Source organism: Saimiri boliviensis, chromosome 6, assembly GCF_048565385.1.
Source record: "Saimiri boliviensis isolate mSaiBol1 chromosome 6, mSaiBol1.pri, whole genome shotgun sequence".
NCBI lineage: Eukaryota > Metazoa > Chordata > Mammalia > Primates > Cebidae > Saimiri > Saimiri boliviensis.
This window is the reverse complement of record NC_133454.1, coordinates 41,331,447-41,351,882: the sequence shown is the minus strand read 5'-3', so window position 1 is coordinate 41,351,882 and position 20,436 is coordinate 41,331,447. Positions and strand designations below refer to the sequence as shown.

The 20,436-nt window shown below is 36.1% G+C and overlaps 1 protein-coding gene across 1 annotated transcript in view; it reads left to right on the top strand.

Annotated features, from left to right (window-relative positions):
- The window catches only part of LOC141584941 (uncharacterized), a 410,771-nt gene that overhangs the window by 85,902 nt on the left and 304,433 nt on the right, over nucleotides 1–20,436 (top strand). Inside the window, exon 3 of the mRNA XM_074401915.1 lies at nucleotides 15,763–15,813. The gene's annotated coding sequence lies outside the window, so the exon portion shown is untranslated. The remainder of the gene's footprint in view (nucleotides 1–15,762; nucleotides 15,814–20,436) is intronic.

Sequence of the window (20,436 nt, the reverse complement as noted above, 5' to 3'; positions counted from 1 at the left end):
GAGGAGCTGATACCATTCCTTCTGAAACTATTCCAGACAATCCAAAAGAGGGTATCCTTCCCAAATCATTTTATGAGACAAACATCATCCTGATACCAAAACCCGGCAGAGACTCAACAAGAAAAGAAAATTTCAGGCCAATATCCATGACGAACATAGATGCAAAAATCTTCAATAAAATACTGGCAAACCGATTGCAACAGCATATCAAAAAGCTCATCCACCATGATCAAGTAGGATTCATCCCGGGGTTGCAAGGCTGGTTCAACATACGCAAATCCATAAACGTAATTCACCACATAAACAGAACCAAAGACAAAAACCACATGATTATCTCGATTGATGCAGAGAAGGCTTTTGACAAAATTCAACAAACCTTTATGCTTAAAACCCTCAATAAACTAGGTATTGATGGAACGTATCTCAAAACAATAAAAGCTATTACGACAAACCAACAGCCAATATCATACTGAATGGGCAAAAACTGGAAGCATTCCCTTTGAAATCTGGCACCAGACAAGGATGCCCTTTCTCACCACTCCTATTCAATATAGTACTGGAAGTTCTAGCCAGAGCAATCAGGCAAGAAAAAGAAATAAAGGGTATCCAAATTGGAAAGGAAGAAATCAAATTGTCTCTATTTGCAGATGACATGATTGTATATCTGGAAGACCCCATCATCTGAGCCCAAAGTCTCCTGAAACTGATAAACAACTTCAGCAAAGTCTCAGGATACAAAATCAACGTGCAAAAATCACAAGCATTCCTATACACCAGTAATAGACTTCAAGAGAGCCAAATCAAGAACGAACTGCCATTCACAATTTCTACAAAGAGAATAAAGTACCTAGGAATACAACTAACAGGGAACGTAAAGGACCTCTTCAAGGAGAACTACAAGCCATTGCTCAACGAAATAAGAGAGGATACAAACAAATGGAGAAACATTCCATGTTCATGGTTAGGAAGACTCAACATCGTGAAAATGGCCGTACTGCCCAAAGTAATTTACAGATTCAACGCTATTCCCATCAAGCTACCAATGACCTTCACAGAACTGGAAAAAAACACCTTAAACTTCATATGGAACCAAAAGAGAGCCCGCATAGCCAAGTCAATTCTAAGCAAAAAGAACAAAGCAGGAGGCATCACACTACCGGACTTCAAACTATACTACAAGGCTACAGTAATCAAAACAGCATGGTATTGGTACCAAAACAGAGATATAGACCAATGGAACAGAACAGAGGCCTCAGAGGAAATACAACATACCCACAACCATCTGATCTTCGACAAACCTGACAAAAACAAGCAATGGGGAAAGGACTCCCTGTTTAATAAATGGTGTTGGGAAAACTGGCTAGCCATGTGCGGAAAGCAGAAACAGGACTCCTTCCTGACCCCTTACACCAAAATTAACTCCAGATGGATTAAAGACTTAAACATCAGACCTAACACCATAAAAACCCTAGAAGAAAATCTAGGCAAAACCATTCAGGACATAGGTGTAGGCAAGGACTTCATGACCAAAACGCCAAAAGCAATGGCAACAAAAGCCAAAATAGACAAATGGGACCTAATCAAACTCCACAGCTTCTGCACGGCAAAAGAAACAGTCAGTAGAGTGAATTGGCAACCAACAGAATGGGAAAAAATTTTTGCAGCCTACTCATCTGACAAGGGGCTGATATCCAGAATTTACAAAGAACTAAAGCAGATCTACAAGAAAAAAACAAGCCCATTCAAAAATGGGCGAAGGATATGAACAGATACTTTACAAAAGAAGACATACAGGAGGCCAACAAACATATGAAAAAATGCTCATCATCACTGGTCATCAGAGAAATGCAAATCAAAACCACGTTGAGATACCATCTCACACCAGTTAGAATGGCGATTATGAAAAAATCAGGAAACAACAAATGCTGGAGAGGATGTAGAGAAATAGGAACACTTTTACACTGTTGGTGGGAATGTAAATTAATTCAACCATTGTGGAAGACAGTGTGGCGATTCCTCAAGGACCTAAAAATAGAAATCCCATTTGACCCAGCAATCCCATTACTGGGTATATATCCAAAGGATTATAAATCATTCTAATACAAGGACATGTGCACACGAATGTTCATTGCAGCACTGTTTACAATAGCAAAGACCTGGAACCAACCCAAATGCCCAACGATGATAGACTGGATAGGGAAAATGTGGTACATATACACCATGGAATATTACGCAGCCATCAAAAACGATGAGTTCACGTCCTTTGTAGGGACATGGATGAACCTGGAAACCATCATTCTCAGCAAACTGACACAAGAGCAGAAAATCAAACACCGTATATTCTCACTCATAGGCGGGTGTTGAACAATGAGGACACATGGACACAGGGAGGGGTGCACTACACACTGGGGTCCGTTGGGGGGAAATGGGGGAGGGGAAGGGGGGTGGGGAGGTGAGAAGAGATAGCATGGGGAGAAATGGCAGATACAGGTGAGGGGACGGAAGGCAGCAAAGCACACTTCCATGTGTGTACCTATGCAACAATCTTGCATGTTCATCACATGTACCCCCAAACCTAAAATGCAATAAAAAAAATAAGTGAGGCCTAGCTTACCTTCCAGGGTTTTTATATTTTTAGGCTTTACATTTACATCTTTAATTCATCTTGGATATATGGTGTAAGGGGTTCAGTTTCAGTCTTCAGCATATGGCTAGCCATTTATCTCAGCACCATTTATTGAATAGAGGGTCTATTCCCAATTGCTTGTTTTTTGTCAATTTTGTCAAAAATCAGAGGGATATTTGCCAAAATCCTTGATGAACATAGATGCAAAAATCCTAAACAAAATACTAGCAAATCGAATCCATCAGCACATCAAAAATCTAATTCACCATGATCAAATAGGCTTTATCTCAGGGATGCAAGGCTGCTTCAACATATGCAAACCAATAAATGTGATTCAATCACATAAAGAGAACTAAAAACAAAAACTACATGATTATCTCAATGGATGCAGAAAAATCTTTTGATAAAGTTAAAGACATCCTCACACTACAAACCCTCAACACACTAGGCTTTGAAGGAACACGCTTCAAAATAATAGGAGCCATCTATGATGAACCCACAGCCAGCATCATACTGAATGAGCAAAAGCTGGATACATTAGCCTTGAAAACTAGACAAGGGTGCCCTCTTTCATCACTCTTGATCAACATAGCACTAGAAATCCTAGGTAGAGTGATCAGGCAAGAAAGAGAAAGAAAATACAACCAGATAGGAAAAGAGAAAGTAAAAGTATGTTTTTAGACCATATGATTCTATTCCTAGAAAACACCCATAGTCTCTGTTCAAAATCTCCTTGATCTGATAAACAACTTCAACAAAGTTACAGGATACAAAATCAATGAACAAAAATCAATAGCATTCCTATACAACAACAACATTCAAACTGAGAGCCAAATCAAGAATGCAATTGCATTCACAATGGCCACCAAAAGAATAAAATACCTAAGAATACAGCTAATCAAAGAAGTGAAAGATTTCTACAACAAGAATTAAAAAGCACTGTTCAGAAAAATCAGATATGATACAAACAAATGGAAAAACATTTCATGCTCATGGAGAAGAAGATTCAATATCATTAAAATGGCCATAGTGCCCAAAGCAATTTACAGATTCAATGCTATTTCTATCAAACTACAATGACATTCTTTTCAGAATCTGAAAAAAAAAAATTGTAAAGTTCATATGAAACAACAATAGCAAAAAAAGCTCAAAAAACCAATGCAATCCTAAGCAAAAAGAACAAAGCTGCAGGCATCCCTTGGCTTCAAACTCTGCTGAAAGACTGCAGCACCAAAAGAGTATGGTACTAGTACAAAAACAGACACATAGATCAATGGAGCAGAATAGAGAGCCCAGAAATAATGCCACATACCTTCAACTATCTCATCTTTGACAAAAATGACAAAAACAAGCAATGGGAAATAACTCCCTATTCAATAAATGGTAGTAGGATAACTTGCTAATCATTTGTAGAAGATCAAAACTTGACCCTTTCCTTACAGAGTCTACAAAAATCAATATGAGGTGGATTAAAGACTTAAATGTAAAATCTAAAACTATAAAAATCCTGGAAGATAGCCTAGAACATACCATTTTGGACATATGACTGGTCAAAGATTTTATGGTGAAGATGTCAAAACCAATTACAACAAAAAAATTGACAAATGGGACCTAATTAAACTGAAGAGCTCTGTTCAGCAAAATAAACTATTGACAGAGTCAAGAGACAACTTGCATAATGGGAGTAGATACTTACAAACTCTGTATTCTACAAAGGTCTAATATTCAGCATCTTTAAGGAACTTAAACAGATTTATAAGCAAAAAGCAACCAATCCCATTAAAAATGGATAAAGGATGTGAACAGACATTTCTCAAAAGAAGACATTTAGGTGGCTAACAATCACAGGAAAAAAATGGTCAACGTCACTAATCAGAGAAATAAATGAAAATAAAACTCACAAGGTACCATCTCACACCAGTCAAAATGGCTATTATTAAAAAGTAAAATAATAAGAGATGCTGATAAGGTTGTAGAGAAAAAAGAAACATAACACTACCAGTGGGAATGTAAACTAGTTCTGCCATTGTGGAAAGCAGTTTGGAGATTTCTGAAAGAACTTAAGACACAATCACCATTCGATTTAGCAATCTCATTACTGGATATATATCTAATGCAATATAAGTCATTCTAACATAAAGACACATGCCCATATATGTTCATTGCAGCACTGTTCACAATAGCAATGACATGGAATCAACCTAACTATCAATGCTAGACTGGATAAAGAAACATATACACTGTGGAATACTACACAGCCATAATAAATAATGAGATCATATCCTTTGCAGCAACATGAAGAGAGCTGAAGGCTATTATCCTAAGTGATCTAACACAGGAACAGAAAACCAAATACTGCATGTTCTCACTCATAAGTGGAAGCTAATTATCTAGTATATGTGGACAAAAAGAAGGGAACATACAGGGCCAACATGAGGGTGGAGAATGGGAGGAGGGTGAGGCTCAAAAAACCATCTATTAGGTACTATGCTTACTATTACCTATTGGGTACTCTGTTTGTTACCGGGGTTACAAAATAATCTGTATACCACACCCCCACAATATGCGATGTACTCATATAATAAATCTGCACATGTATCCTGGAACCTAAAATAAAAGTTAAAAAACAAGAGCTAATGTTCAACAACAACAAATTAAAGGCTAGATGATTTACATATATAATAATTTTTTTGATTTTAAAATAGATGGCACTGAATGTCTCCTTGTGATTTTAACTTGCATATTTCTGATAACTAAATATCAAACATTTTCACAGGCTTCATTTGAATATTCTTTTTGAAGTACATTTTCAAGACATTTATTTCATTTTTCCTGAATTATATATTTTTGCTGGCTAGATACCCCATATAGACATTCTCTATTTCCAGAAAATAGACCAAAAACCCTTATAACTTCTATTAATGTATAATTATATATTAATATTTATATATGATCATATATTAATAAATTATAGAGTTTTGTCTAATAAATATTATCTATAATTACATAGATTATATTAATAATGTATAGGAGTTTTTGGTCTATTTTTTAGATATAGGGAATGCCTGCATGGGGTATCTAGCAGATAGGGAAAACAAATGGTATCAGAGATATGTTCATGGTCCAGAGAAAAGGAATAAGCACTAGAATTGGTCTCAGAACTCTAGGGTGAGGGAAAAATACATGAAGTTTCTCCCAAATCTTAAGGACACTTATGGAAATGAGGGGCATTGCAGCTACAATCTGTGAATGTTTAAGCCCAGATAGGAGGACAAACATTTCCGCAGATACCTATGAGTATAAATGACCTGAAGATGTAATGACCCCTTCTCCAACACCTCAGCCTGTGTAACACAATTTAACCACAAGCAGAGGAAAGTGAAGACAGAAGCTGACCATGGAACTTTCCACACACAACAAAATAAGCCCTCAAAATGAGCTTATTCCTGTTCTTGTCCTGTTGCTTGAATTTGTGGATAAAAGATATAGAGATTGTGGATGATCTCATTCATCAAAGAAGATTTTATTTCAATAATTTTAATTATATTTAAATATTAAAATTTTAACATTTATTAGAATTTATATCATTTTATTGCTTCTTTCCCAAATTGTAATCTGTATAATGGCTTAAATCAAATACCAGGGCTGGGACAGTTATAGTGCTAAGAAGCAAATATAGCTGCTAGTTTTGGGTGTCTTAGTCACCAAAAGTCTTGTGACTACATATGAGTACACTGCACAGGATGGAGAAAAATAGGATTTCTCCAACTTGAAGCAAGACATACTATAGGCATTTGAACAATAAGTGTTGCATATCTGTAAGGGAAATGCTAGAAGAAAGAAAATAATACCTACATCATCCTTTTTAAACCAGGATTCTCAGGACTACACATGTCTGACAAAAAAACCATACCCTGTGTCCATAGTATTGATTTTAGGTTTTGGTAAATAAAGCATAGCAGTAAAGATCAGAAAAGCAATTTATGAAATGACTAAATGTTTCACCTAAAATTAGTGCCATTAAGTATTTTTGATTGAAAAGTTTTAAATCTCTACAAAACAAATGATAGATTAAAGTGCAAGCCATGCTCTATGATTAACCTTAAGTGACACCCATGTCTTTTTAATTCCTGCAGGTTTGTAATGTTCTTCAGCTCTCGCAGTGATTAGTGAATGAAATGCTTACAAAACAGAGTAAAATCAGTTAATTACTAATGTTCTAAATTGAAATTCATATTTAAATTGCAGTTCTATTTTTGTAATGAAGAAATACAAAGCATGCATTTCTTTTTCATTCTACAGAGATGCCATAGTACATTTAATGTAATTTTATAAAAAGAATTTTGAATCGGCCAGGCACGGTGGCTCACACCTGTAATACCAGCACTTTGGGAGGCTGAGGCGGGTGGATCACGAGGTCAAGAGATCGAGACCATCCTGGCCAACATGGTGAAACCCTGTCTCTACTAATAATACAAAAAAATTAGCTGGGCATGGTGGCGCATGCCTGTAGTCCCAGCTACTCGGGAGGCTGAGGCAGGAGAATTGCCTGAACCCAGGAGGTGGAGGTTGTGGTGAGCCCAGATCGCGCCATTGCACTCCAGCCTGGGCAACAAGAGTGAAAGTCCTTCTCAAAAAAAAAAAAAAAAAAAAAAGAATTTTCAATCAAGAATTATTTAACCATATTGAGGGAAGTAAAACAGTGCTATAGAAAAGCCAATTCTATATTTACATTTATTTTGGAGGTATAATTATCTTTTAGCTGTTTCAAAAAGATAATCCATGAAACTGAAATACTAACAAATTATCCAAAGTAAAAATTTCTGCATGTAATATCATCTTAGATACAGATAAACATAAGATAGAAAAGACTTTATCCATGTTTTGAATATAATTATACGTTTTTTTCTGAAACATTAAATGTGTCTTTAAAAAATTATAAAGTGCTAAAGTATAGAAATGCATAGAGAGTAATATCAGAAAATATTCATGTACTCACAAGATGGTCTGTCACATTTACTTCATTTTTAAAAAAGGAAACAATACAGGTGGCCCAGTTGTAGTGGTTTACACCTGTAATCCCAATACTTTGCGAGGCCAAGGCAGGAGGGTCACTTGAGCCCAGGAGTTCGAGACCAGCCTGGGCAACATGGAGGAAGTCTCTTCTTTCTATTTCTCATTTCTTCTGGTTTCTATACCAATTCCCTTATCTCTTTCAATCTTTATCTTTAATACTGCATTGAAAATTATATTTGAAAAAATGTTGTAGTAACAATTTGCATACTAGGTAAAGCTTTCCTTTGCCAGAAAGATTTTCCTTTTCTTTTACTGGCATTTCATGTACTGGCAATCTAGAACCACCTTAAGCCAAAATCAGAGTGAGAATTTCTGGGACAGTCAGAAACGTATTTTCCCATAGCTGGGAAATTTCTGGCTTACGTTTAGTGTCTGCCGTCTCCAGCGTGTTTTACTTCATAAGAGAAGTGGTTTACGCTCTGTCCCTGCCATTATCTAGACTGCAGCTATTGTGCTGGAAGTCCTGAGAGCATATCAAAAGTTCTGCTTAGTCTGTGCCAAGTATCTCAGGAGAAAGAATTTCTAAATGCAGGGTTTATTCTCAGAATTTCAGAACTTCTCCCTTGACCTAATTTGCTATTCACTAGTGCCTACTCTGCTTTTGAGATAATTTTTTAATGTGTTTTGTCCTGTTTTGCTGTTAGCTTTCTTCTTTGGTACTTATTAATTCAAATTATGCTAATCCATGTTGCTGTAATCAGAAGCCATTCCAGGTATTGAATCTGATGACCACCGATATCTTTCCAAGTATTACTTCCTGTATACGCTTTATCTCACTGAAACTCTTCATTTAACACGTTAGAACCTCTAATTCTTTCATCTGTTGGATCTTTTAAATCTGGTTTCTCTCTCTTTTAGGCAATTTCCTAAGCTGTATCTTATAATTATTCAGGTTTTCTTTAGGTCATTACTTGAACATGCCTGTTCAATTCATTAATTGAGAATCTGCTATAAATTGTTGCATTTATTTTAATATTTTAGAGTTTCTACTTGTAACTTACTCAAAGTAGATGACGTTTCTTCTAGGTTTTTTTTTTTTTTGTTTGTTTGTTTTTTTTTTTTTTTTTTTTTTTTTTTGAGACAGAGTCTCACTCTGTTGGCCAGGCTGGAGAGCAGTGGTGGATCTCGGTTCACTGCAACCTCCATCTCCCTGGTTTAAGGGACTCTCCTGCTTTAGCCTCTTGAATACCTGGGACTACAGGTACCCACCACAATTCCGGGATAATTTTTTTGTGTGTGTATTTTTAGTAGACACAGGGTTTCACCGTGTTGGCCAAGCTGGTCTTTGACTCCTAACCTCAAGTGATCCACCTGCCTTGGCCTCCCAAAGTGCTGGGATTATAGGTTACAAGCGTGACCCACCAGGCTCAGCCCTAGTGTTGATTTTTATCCACCATGTTTTCCTTTCCATCTCTTACAACACTTTTCACATATTTTTCCATAGTTTCTTCCAGATAAGTCTATTGGTTTTGCTTCTCGACATCCCAGTTGGTTATATTTTATGCCTTTCTCATACTGGTGTCCACATTATAGAAGAATGTTTATAGAAAGCTCCTCTTTGGGGAGGGTTGCTTTTTATACTTCAGGGGTTTTATATATTCATGCTGTTGAAGTGGCCTAACACAATATTTTGAATTTGTTTCTTCTAGGGCTATGGGTGGTTCTTTGGTCCTAGACAAATTTTTAGGTCATATTCCTTACCTTGGGAGTCTGACATACATTGATATATATATATGGGTTTGCTTGGAGTTATAATTTCTCACAGAAGATTGATTTTTCTGCACCAGAAGCCCCAGAAAAGTTACTTTAAAAAATGTTCTTGCTTTTTTCATGGCTGCACAGCCTTTTGAGGCCCTAGCATGATGCAGGTGTTTCAGTTCCGATTCTGTGCTTGACCAAACCTAAAGTCATATGTATTTTTCCTGTGTGGCTATTACAACCTCATGCCCTTTTCATTGATCTTCAAGTCTGATACCAACCTTAACATTAGTCTACGTTGACCGAGATGGCTCTCATTTCTGTTTTATTCTGGCACTTGGGATTTACCTTAACTTTGTATTATCTGAATCTGTATTTTTTTTTCAGTGTCATATTTTCTCCAGCATTTTAATTTTTCATTATGAGAGGAGATTTTATGATAGTTTTATGAGCTATGTAGTAGAAAACAGAATACTAACAACTGAGTTAACTTTTTATCAACATATTACTATTAAAAATAGAATATTAACTATTTTAAGAAACTAGGTTTCTGATCATGGTTGCAGCATTAAACAATTGGTTAATTCTTGTTGAATTCTTTTAATTTTTTTTTTTTTTTTTTTTTTTTAAGACGGAGTTTCGCTCTTGTTACCCAGGCTGGAGTGCAATGGCGCGATCTCGGCTCACCGCAACCTCCACCTCCTGGGTTCAGGCAATTCTCCTGCCTCAGCCTCCTGAGTAGCTGGGATTACAGGCACGTGCCACCATGCCCAGCTAATTTTTTGTATTTTTAGTAGATACGGGGTTTCACCATGTTGACCAGGATGGTCTCAATCTCTTGACCTCGTGATCCACCCGTCTCGGCCTCCCAAAGTGCTGGGATTACAGGCTTGAGCAACCGCGCCCGGCCTCTTTTGATTTTTCATGCTTCTCATTAGGATCAATGAATCATTTGGCAATATATAAACCTGAGGACAGGATCCTACCTCTGCTAAGTTGTTAGCTCTGAAGTCTTGGAGAAGTTTACAAATTTTTCTGAGCTACGGCTTTTTCTAATATTAAATTTAAATATGTAAAATGCATATAAAATATGATATATGTAGAATACTGACCTAGGTTATAGACATGTGAAAATGTAGAATATGCATATGTATAGCATATAGTTTATGACTATAGAAATGTGAAAATAAAGAATGTAGTAAACATTATATCTCCTATAAAAGATATGCATCCAAATATAACAAAACGCATTGCCAAAATGATACAATAAAGTAGCTACAGCTAAATAATTTTAATGACTAATCTTTAAAGTTTAATTTCCTACAAAAATACAACTGTGAAAGATTTAGCAATTTATCAACTCCAAAGGTTTACTGCTTCCCTACATTTTTATTTGCTGCCATTTATAGGCCATTTTGATGTGAAAGAGTTAATTACACTCAATAGTTCTGGATTAATACCTGAGAGTGATTTAAAGGCTAGCCAGGAACCCAACTTATGTATATTGGCCCCTAATAACATTTTGTTTTATAGAGACTAATGCTTCTAGTTTTCAAATTTAATGAATATCTTTCTAACTATAGTTATATCCATTATATTCTTGTATTTATTTTTATATTTGCTCTTTTATTTTGTTCATATAAAGAATATTCTTTCATAAAAGGAAAATAAATAAATGTATACATGTATATTTTAAAACAGTTCTAATGTCATCTTAACAGTATTAGAAAAGACTCTCATAATTTGAAACAATAAATATTATGTTAGATACATTAGCAGAAAATTTTAATATGATAGGATAAGAAAGACTTGAGAGCAGAGAGGATTATTGAGTGTATTCTTAAAATTTTCCAAGCTGCAGTATTATTTTTAAAATTATATGTAAATTTTGTTTATGTGGCTATATTCAAGATACATTGTAGTTTCTTGAGAACAGACATAACCTCTATCAAATTTTCAGGGTGCTTAGAATAATGTGTGGCATAGAGCAAAAACTCAGTAAATGTGTCTTATTTGTAGAGAGAAGGCATTATGAGGAGAATATTATTACACTGTTTTAATCCTGAATATGAATTTTTCAAGGGTGATGTGTATGCCTGTTGGAGTGGAAAGGGTGGTATTCATGGCAGAGTAGTCACATGCTTAAGGCATATTCTGGGATGTGCATTTCAGTTGGTGTGGCAGGAACACAAGATGCAAGGCAAGAAGGACTTATGTGAGGCTGGAGATATAAAACAAAGAATTTTAATAGCATATCAAGAACTATACTTTTAATCTTACAAGGAAAAGGGAGCCACAAATAGGATTATTCTCATAAAGGAAAAGAGAACTCGGAACAAGAAAAGTAGGATATGTGTGATATGTATGACATTAACTAAATAAAATAAAATGAAATGGGCATAGAGTAAGTACTACTGACTCCAGTAACCAGGAAAAATTGGGCGGATTTGAGGAATATATTAAAGTGGAAGACTGTGACTGTCTAGTTGCAACATAACACACAGATAAGAGAGTGAGCTTTAGAACAGTCTGACTTGCATTTGACTTCTGACTCTGATGTTAAAAATCACCATTCTCTAGGTCTGAGAATGACACTGGACAAGTTTCTTAATTACTCCAAAATTTAATTTTCTCACCTGTGATTACAAAGCCACCTCAAGGGATTGTTGCAAGGAATGAAATGAAATGATGCAGACAGAACACTTAGCACAGTTGTCTGTGGTACTTGCCAAGCATTCTGGTTGGGCACTTTTGTGGTGGGGAAAAAATAGACATCTGACTCTGTTCATTCCTGTTTCAGAGTGGCTCTCCTATTGCAGGTTTACTTGCTACCAGTGTCTTTCTCAAGGGATTGTAGCATTTTAAGAAACTAGAGGAGCTTTTTTTTCCCCAAAGACAAATTAAGCAATGACCAAGGTACAAATGCGTTAACTTCAGTTTCTAGTATGGAATGCTGTCAGAAATTTAATTTTTATTTTTTACTTAATCAATTAGAGAAAAAATCAGGCAGAACTGCCTAGCAAACAGTTTTTGTTTGTTGAGTTTCTTCATTCTGGATCCTTCCAGTGTCTTTCTCATCTGTCCTAAGCATCCTTCTTCCACATCTACACATGCTCTTATGGGTCCTGTGTTTCTCCTACCTGAAAGGAAGTGATCTGAAAGGAACATTTCTGAAAGCATATTATTGACTACTTTATTCGATATATGTATATTTAAATTAAATGTTTTCATAGAAGAATGTTTAGCCAAAGAGAGACCAATCAACACTTAATCCATGAGTTCATCTAATCTATGACTTAACAACAATCTATGTGCCAATGGCATTCAAATTTATATTATTATTTCAGAACTCTCTCATGAACCCATACTGCATATTCAACTCCTTAGTCTAGTGTATCCACTCCAAATTGATCTCTTGACCTCTCCCACAATCCTGTTCCTCCCACAGTCTTTTCCATCTTAATGAGTGAAAATACTATCTTTTCAATTACTCAGGTCAAAAATCTCAAAGTCATCTTTGACATATCCTTATGCTCTATGTCTAGTCTGCTGGGAATTGTGTTGGCTCTGCCTTCAGAAGATAACTAGAAATGGATCTGCTTTTGTATTCATGGCTACTACCTTTATCCAAACTTCAGAATATAGCTAGAATTGGGTCTGTTTTTGTATTCATGGCTACTACCTTTATCCTTACCTGATTAATACAATAGCTTCCCAACTCTTCTTTCTCTTTCCTCCTTCCTCCTCACTGTTCATAACATTTTCTCTGCTAAGTAACTGTATTATTTAATTGTTTTCTGTTGCTGCTGTTACAAATCACCACAGACTGAGTGGCTTAAAACAGTGCAAATTTATTACTATATAGTTCTACAAATCAGAAGTCTGAAACGGGTCTTGTTGGACTAAAATTAAGGTATTGGCAGGCTGTGTTACTTCCTGGAGATGCTAGGGGAGTACCTGTTTCCTGTTCATTCCAATTGCTGACAATTCATTTCCTTGTGGTTCTAAAACCAAGGTCCCCATTGTCTCATTAGCTGTAAACTAAGTGTTATTCCCTGCTTTTAGAGACCACCACATTCCTTGGCCACCATCTTTATAGCCAGCAATGGCAGAGAGAATCCTTCATATGTTACATCTCTCTGACTAAGTCTTGGGTCTCCCTCTTCTACTTTACAACTTCCTCACTCAAGTGATCAGCTTGGGATCACTCAGATAATCCGTCTCAGGGCCCTTAACTTTAATCACATCTGTAAATTCCCTTTTGCCATGTAAGGTAATATAGTCACAGATTCCAGGGATTGGGATGTAGACATCTTGGAAGATTTATAACTCTACCTACCATAGTAACTAACGTGATTAATTTTAACTGTAAATCAGATCATACTGCTCCTATACTTGAAGACCCTCCAGTAACTTCGCATTCATTCATGGTGAAAGACAAAGCCTTTCAAGTAGCCTACAGAACGCTCCCTGAGATGACTCCCTCTCTATAATTGGACTTTATCTTCTACTATCCTTCTCATTTATTGCAATCTAGCCACATCACCCTTCTTCTAGTACTTTGATCACATCAGACATATCCTCTGGTTAAGATCTTTGCATTGATTCCTGGAAAGAATACCTGGAATATTCTTTTTTCTGCCGTATGTTCTTCAGATATTTGCTTGGCGAATTTCCTCCAAGTTTTATTCAAACTTTATTTTCTGTGTAAGACTACTTTTACCTACTTCAAATCCAGGTACTTCTATTTCTGTTCTCCAAAGCATGCATCACTTTCAAAGGTACTATATAATTTGCTTATTTATTATGTTTACTGTTGCTCTGCCTTCTCCTCCTATGATGTAAGGTCTATGAGGCCAGAGATGTTTGTATTATTCACAGGATGATTACAGCTTCATAGAGCCAGGTTCACAGTAGATTTTCCGTAAGTTTTTTTTTCCACAGAATTTTTTATTTTTATTTATTATACTCTAAGTTCTGGGATACATGTAAAAAATGTGAAGGTTCGTTACATAGGTATACATGTGTCATGGTGGTTTGCTTTACCCATCAACTTGTTATCTAGATTTTAGGGCCTGTATTCATTAGGTATTTGTCCTAATGCTCTCCCTCCCTTTGCCCCTATCCCCAATAGTCCCCCGGTCTGTGATGTACCCTTTCCTGTATCCATGTGTTCTAATTGTTCAACTCTCAATTATGAGTGAGAACATGCAGTCTTTGGTTTTCTTTTCCTGTATTAGTTTGCGGAGAAGAGGTTTCTAGTTTCATCCATGTCCTTGCAAAGGACATGAACTCATTTATTTTTATGGCTGCATAATATTCCACAGTATATATGTACTGCATTTTCTTTTTTTTTTTTCTTTTTTTAAAATTGTACTTTAGGTTCTGGTATACATATGCAGATCATGCAGGATTGTTGCATAGGTACATACATGGCAAGGTGGTATGCTGCCTTCATCCCCTATCACCTATATCTGGTATTTCTGCCCTCGTTATCCCTCCACATCCCCCACTGTTCCTCACCTAGCCCCCCAACTAACCGCAGTGTATGTTGCTCCCCTCCTGTGTCCATGTGTTCTAATTGTTCAACACTCACCTATGAGTGATAACATGCAGTGTTTGGTTTTCTGTTCTGTGTCAGTTTACTGAGAATGATGGTTTCCAGATTTATCCATGTAAATGTTTTAAAATGACCCAGTAAATGAACAACAGTCTGATTGTGGCATTAAAGATACTGGTAGCTATAATGGAGAATTTTGTTGATATTTTTGCCTGTTCCATTACACACATGGTCAGGTACACGTGCTTCAGTCACACAATGTTGAATTCAAATATGATTACTAATTAAAGAGAAAATTATGATGCTATAATATCAATGCAAAATTTCAAAATGAATTATTTTCATAAACTTTGTGTGTGTGTATATATATACACACACACATATATATACATACATATATATATATATATATATATATATATATATATATATATATATAGCATTCTCTTTTACTTTCATACATAAATTTTCCTTGGCACTCTATGGGATGAGTTTCACAAAATCTTTCTTCTCCAGGACATTAAAAATGTTTTCAGTTTGGTCTTCATATGTAAAGTGGCTCTTACAAAGTCTTAAATGATCTGGTCCTCACTATCTCTGCAACATCTCTCACCTGCCTGTCCTATCAAAATGTGTAATTAAAAGAAAAAGTTTTCATCAATTACTCCATATTTCATATCCTTGATTGCACTTAGTTCTGTCTTGACTCAAGGATTAACATTTGCCATTTTCTCTGCCTGTATCCAGCCATTGCTCCTGCCGCTTTCACCTGGCTGACCCATATTCATTCTGTCGTTTTCAGCTTCATGACACTTTTTCATGGAAGTCTTCTTCCCTGACTCTGGATATCTGGGTAAGGTACCTTTTTTATGTGTTCCCATAATCTCTATATTTTCTCTAGACTACTACTTTGTAGCGGTATTATTTTATTTTCTAGATTCCCTCCACTGGGCTAACAGCTCCATGAGAGTAGGGAATCTTTTACCAATATACTCCCAGTGCCTAGCAAAGTATCCTGCACGTGAATGATCAATATATATTTGCTATGAAGTGAATTGTGTTCCCCTCCCCTGTTCATGTTTCGAAGTTCTAACCCCCAATGTAATGGTCTTAGGAGATGAGCCCTTTGAGAGAAAATTAGGTTTAGATGAGTCCTCATGATGGGATTAATTCATTTATAAGCAGAAATATCAGAGAGTTTGCACACTGTCTCTCCCTCCATGTGAAAACTCTCTCTCTGCCATGTGAAAACCCACAGTGAGAAAGTAGCTGTCTGCAAGCCAGGAAGAAAGCCTTTACCAGAATCCAACCATGCTGACACCCTGATCTTGGATTCACAGTATCTAGAATTGTCAGAAAATAAATTGTTCTTGTTTAAGCCACCCAGTTTATGACATTTTGTGATGGCAGCTCAAATTAACTAATGCACATGTTTGATGGATTAAATGAATGACTAAGTAAACAAGTGAATGACTGATTATTTGACAGTGATAATTATCTTGTGATCCTAGGCCATTTTGATGTCTTAGTTGGCCTGGTATTTTTGTGCCTGTAATGTTGTATTTTCTTTCTTTTTATTTTCATGGACATTTTCTTGATCAACATGATATGATGGTCCTAAACTCCAGGTCTTCTAGTACATAACAAGACTTTCAGTTTAATGTTAGAAAGGTATTTTCTAAGCTCAATTTAAGAAGAACCAGATATCTGGGTATAGAAATATTGACACTATGAAATTCAAAACTGTTGACTATGTAATAACTACTGCTATGATCACATTAATTATATTGAAATAAGTCTCCTAGCTAGAAAACAACTGGTATGAAGAAGTAAGAGGTATTTCATATATGTGAAACAAAGATATGGAGAAAGTAGAGCATTTACATGCCACAAGAGGTAAATATATTTGTGGAATAGTAAATGGAGAAAGATTTTCTACTCCTGGTGGATTTGGGGAGACAGAAAGCCTTTCAATGACAAATGCCTGTTGTGTATAAATATGAATAACTTCTTCAAGAAATTAAGCTTCTTTAGTTGAGAAATCACTGTGATGTTAGGTAAAAAGAATTTGTCTAATGTTCAGAATGTCTGAATTTTGGTTATGCAGTTAGAAAGTGGTGGTCCACTAATTCTTTTAAACTCTGTGAGACATTTCTTTTTCCTGTTTAAATATATATCTACCTTAGATAGCTTTTACTGTGGCAAAGAGGACTTCTGCTATTACATGTCTGTGAACTGGCAGTGACTGGGCTGGGCTCATCAGAGATTGGCAGGGCTTGGCTCTATACCAAGTACTGTCTCTTTCTGGAACATGGGTGGAAGGAGGGATCCCTATTGGGCATGCTGTTCTCAGGAGGGCAAGCAAAGCTTTGAGACACTGCTTCTTAGAACCTTGGCTCACAATTGGCAACTGGCACCTGTACACACTCTCCACTGTTGCGGGTAAGTCATATGGTCAAACAGAAAGTCTGAGGTTGGTGATACACTGTACTTTGCCTATTAGAAGGAGAAAAATTAATGGAAACAATAATTCAATGTACCACACTACCTCATTGAGTTGTTGAGTGAATTAAATGTGTTTATTATATTTTTTGTGAACACTAAAGATCTAAGCATAGATATCAGCATGAGAAATAAAAGAGAGCTACTTTAGCCAGTGGGACATAATTGTAGACATTAGTAATCAGTTACAGAAGGCTAAGAAGCAAGGGAATTATAACTAGAAAGATATGATAATTAAACTTACTACATTTAAAATAAAAGATGGAAGAAATAACATAGCTTACAGCAGTCCGGTGAAGAATTTCAGATACGAGGGAGAGACTTTATTATAAACATTTTCTAGTATGGCTTAAGTTATTTTACTAAAGTAATGTTTACTCATAAATTTCTATGAAATATTACACAATATATTCTAACAGTCAGACATTATAGCAAAAGTTTTTTTTTGTTGTCAAAACTTTAGATATGTTCTTATGTGTAAAAATGTTTCTTTTTGAATAAGCAGGGAACAAGCACTGTGTAACTGTGTGCCTACTTGGTATTACAGTATAATCTTAGATATTTCTCTGATGCCAGCCTCTGGGAAAGTAGTAAATTTTACCAAACATATATGCTCTAGTGCAGGAGGCTCTGGATTCCTTGTACCATCAGTCATCCACTTAATCTTTATTAGTGCTAAGGGAAGGGAAAACCCTCCCTCCTATCAGTGTTTCTTTCTACGGAGCACCATATTATTCCTCAATTATGTATCTGGGTCTTTGCCAGCTCTATGTTTTTTCAATTCTTCATTCATTCCTCAATTCATTGTAGTCTATTTTTTCCTTTGTCATTGATTCAAATTATTAGGATGGATGTTGCTGATGATGTCCTAATATTAAATGCAATGGAAAATTTCCAATACCTATATTACTTTGACCCCTCTGATATTTGACACTATGAGACACTCTCTTTTGAACTCTCACTTTCTGTGGCTGATGTAACAGCTAACCTTCAGTTCCCCATGCTCCTGAAAGATCACTTAATCTTTTTCTTCACTTACCGTTCTCTGTCATCCTTCTATGATGTGGCATTCTTCAAAGATTCATCTTGAGTTCTTCTTTTGTAAATGTTGTGCACTCTCATTCATATCCTGGGTCTAACCGTCATGTTTCAGCTTGTATATCCAGTCCAAACCAGTTTCTGAGCTCCAGACTCATTTCACTATGTACCTGTCATTTTCACTTAGCCTACATGAACTTCAAGCTTGATGAGTCCAAATGGAAATCGATATTCTCAACACTCCTCTCGCTTCCTTTTTTTTCCTCTTATGTTTTATATCTCAGTTAATACTGGTGTTTAGAAGAAGATCAGACGTCCACATTAAGTAGAAGTAGTGTGCAAGTTTGCCTTAACATAGTGTATTACTAAGATTATTTTTATTCATCATATTTTAAAGCCAATGGAAGTAGAGTGAAATCAATAAAGCTTTTGCTGATAAATGTGGCAAATTCTAGAGTATCAGTTTTTTATTTGGGACATTATACTTAAAACTTAAGAATTATTGGCCTGGTGTGTTGACTTACGCATGTAATCTCAGCACTTTGGGAGGCTGAAGTGGGTGGATCACCTGAGGTCAGGAGTTCAAGACCAGCCTGGCCAACATGGTAAAACCCAGTCTGTACTAAAATACAAAAATCTCCACAAAAGTCTCTTCTAAAAACACAAAAATTAGCTGTGTGTGGTGGTGTGCACCTGTAATCCCAGCTTCTCTGGAAGCTAAGGTCGGAGAATAGCTTGAATCTGGGAGGCGGATGTTGTAGTAAGGCAAGAGCAGGCCACTGGGCTCCAGTATGGGTGATAGATTGATACTCCATCTTAAAACAAAAAAAAATTACACACATTTTCGAAATGATCTGGAAAAATGTCGGTCATATCAACATGAGAATGGAAACTTTTTAAAAAACGTGTGTTTTAGCACCTAATGCATTGCCAATTACAAAGCCACTAAAGAAATTAACTTCTAGCATCATTAAAAATATATTTATAGTGGTTTATGTGGTATGAAATAACTTCAGTCATGTATGTTTTCTTAAACATTAAACTATTAAACATACTTATAACCTAACAAATAAAAAGAACCACGTAACATGGCAAAAAAAGAAAAGATCATCTTTCAGGGCATTAGTGTGGCAAAGCAGACTTTCATGAGTTAAATCAGAAAGGTATGTTATCCTTTGCTATCTATATATCTTATGACACTGTAATTCATGGTTATCGAGGTGATGGATGAGGCAATTTGTTGATAAAGTAATTTAATAAAATTAATGAGAATAAGAAGATAATTTTGATTAGAAATGGGCAAAGACATGAAAAAAGAGGCTCACTAAAGTCTTTGAAAGACAGGAAAATATTACTTTAAAACTTCCTGGAGGCCTGGCTCAGTGACTTACAGCTGTAATCCCAGCACTTTGAGAGTCCCAGGCAGGTGGATCACCTGAGGTCAGGAGTTCAAGACCAGCCTGGCCAACATGGTGAAATCCTATCTTCACAAAAACACAAGTCAAGTGTGGTCATGCATGCCTGGAATCCCAGCTACCTGGGAGGCTGAGGCAGGAGAATTGCTTGAATCCAGGAGGTGGTGGTTGCAGTGAGCAGAGATCCTGCCACTGCACTGCAGCCTGGTGACAGAGTGAGACTTTGTCTCCAAAAACAACAAGAAAGAAAACCCGAACAAAAACAACTACAACTTCATGGAGTAAGAATTTTCTAAAATACTCTATAGAGGGAAATACAACCATTACTTTTTCTTTTATATTAAAACTTATTTTTAAACTTGCTGCTTTTCTTACAAACAGGCCATTTTAGATTAAGTTCTACTTGCCCATAAAATAAAGAATACTAATAAGCTATTTTATACCTTGCAACATGAATGTACCTTAGCTTAAGCAAAACTTATTGGTAAAATCACCTAAAATAAGATAATGCACCAACTCTG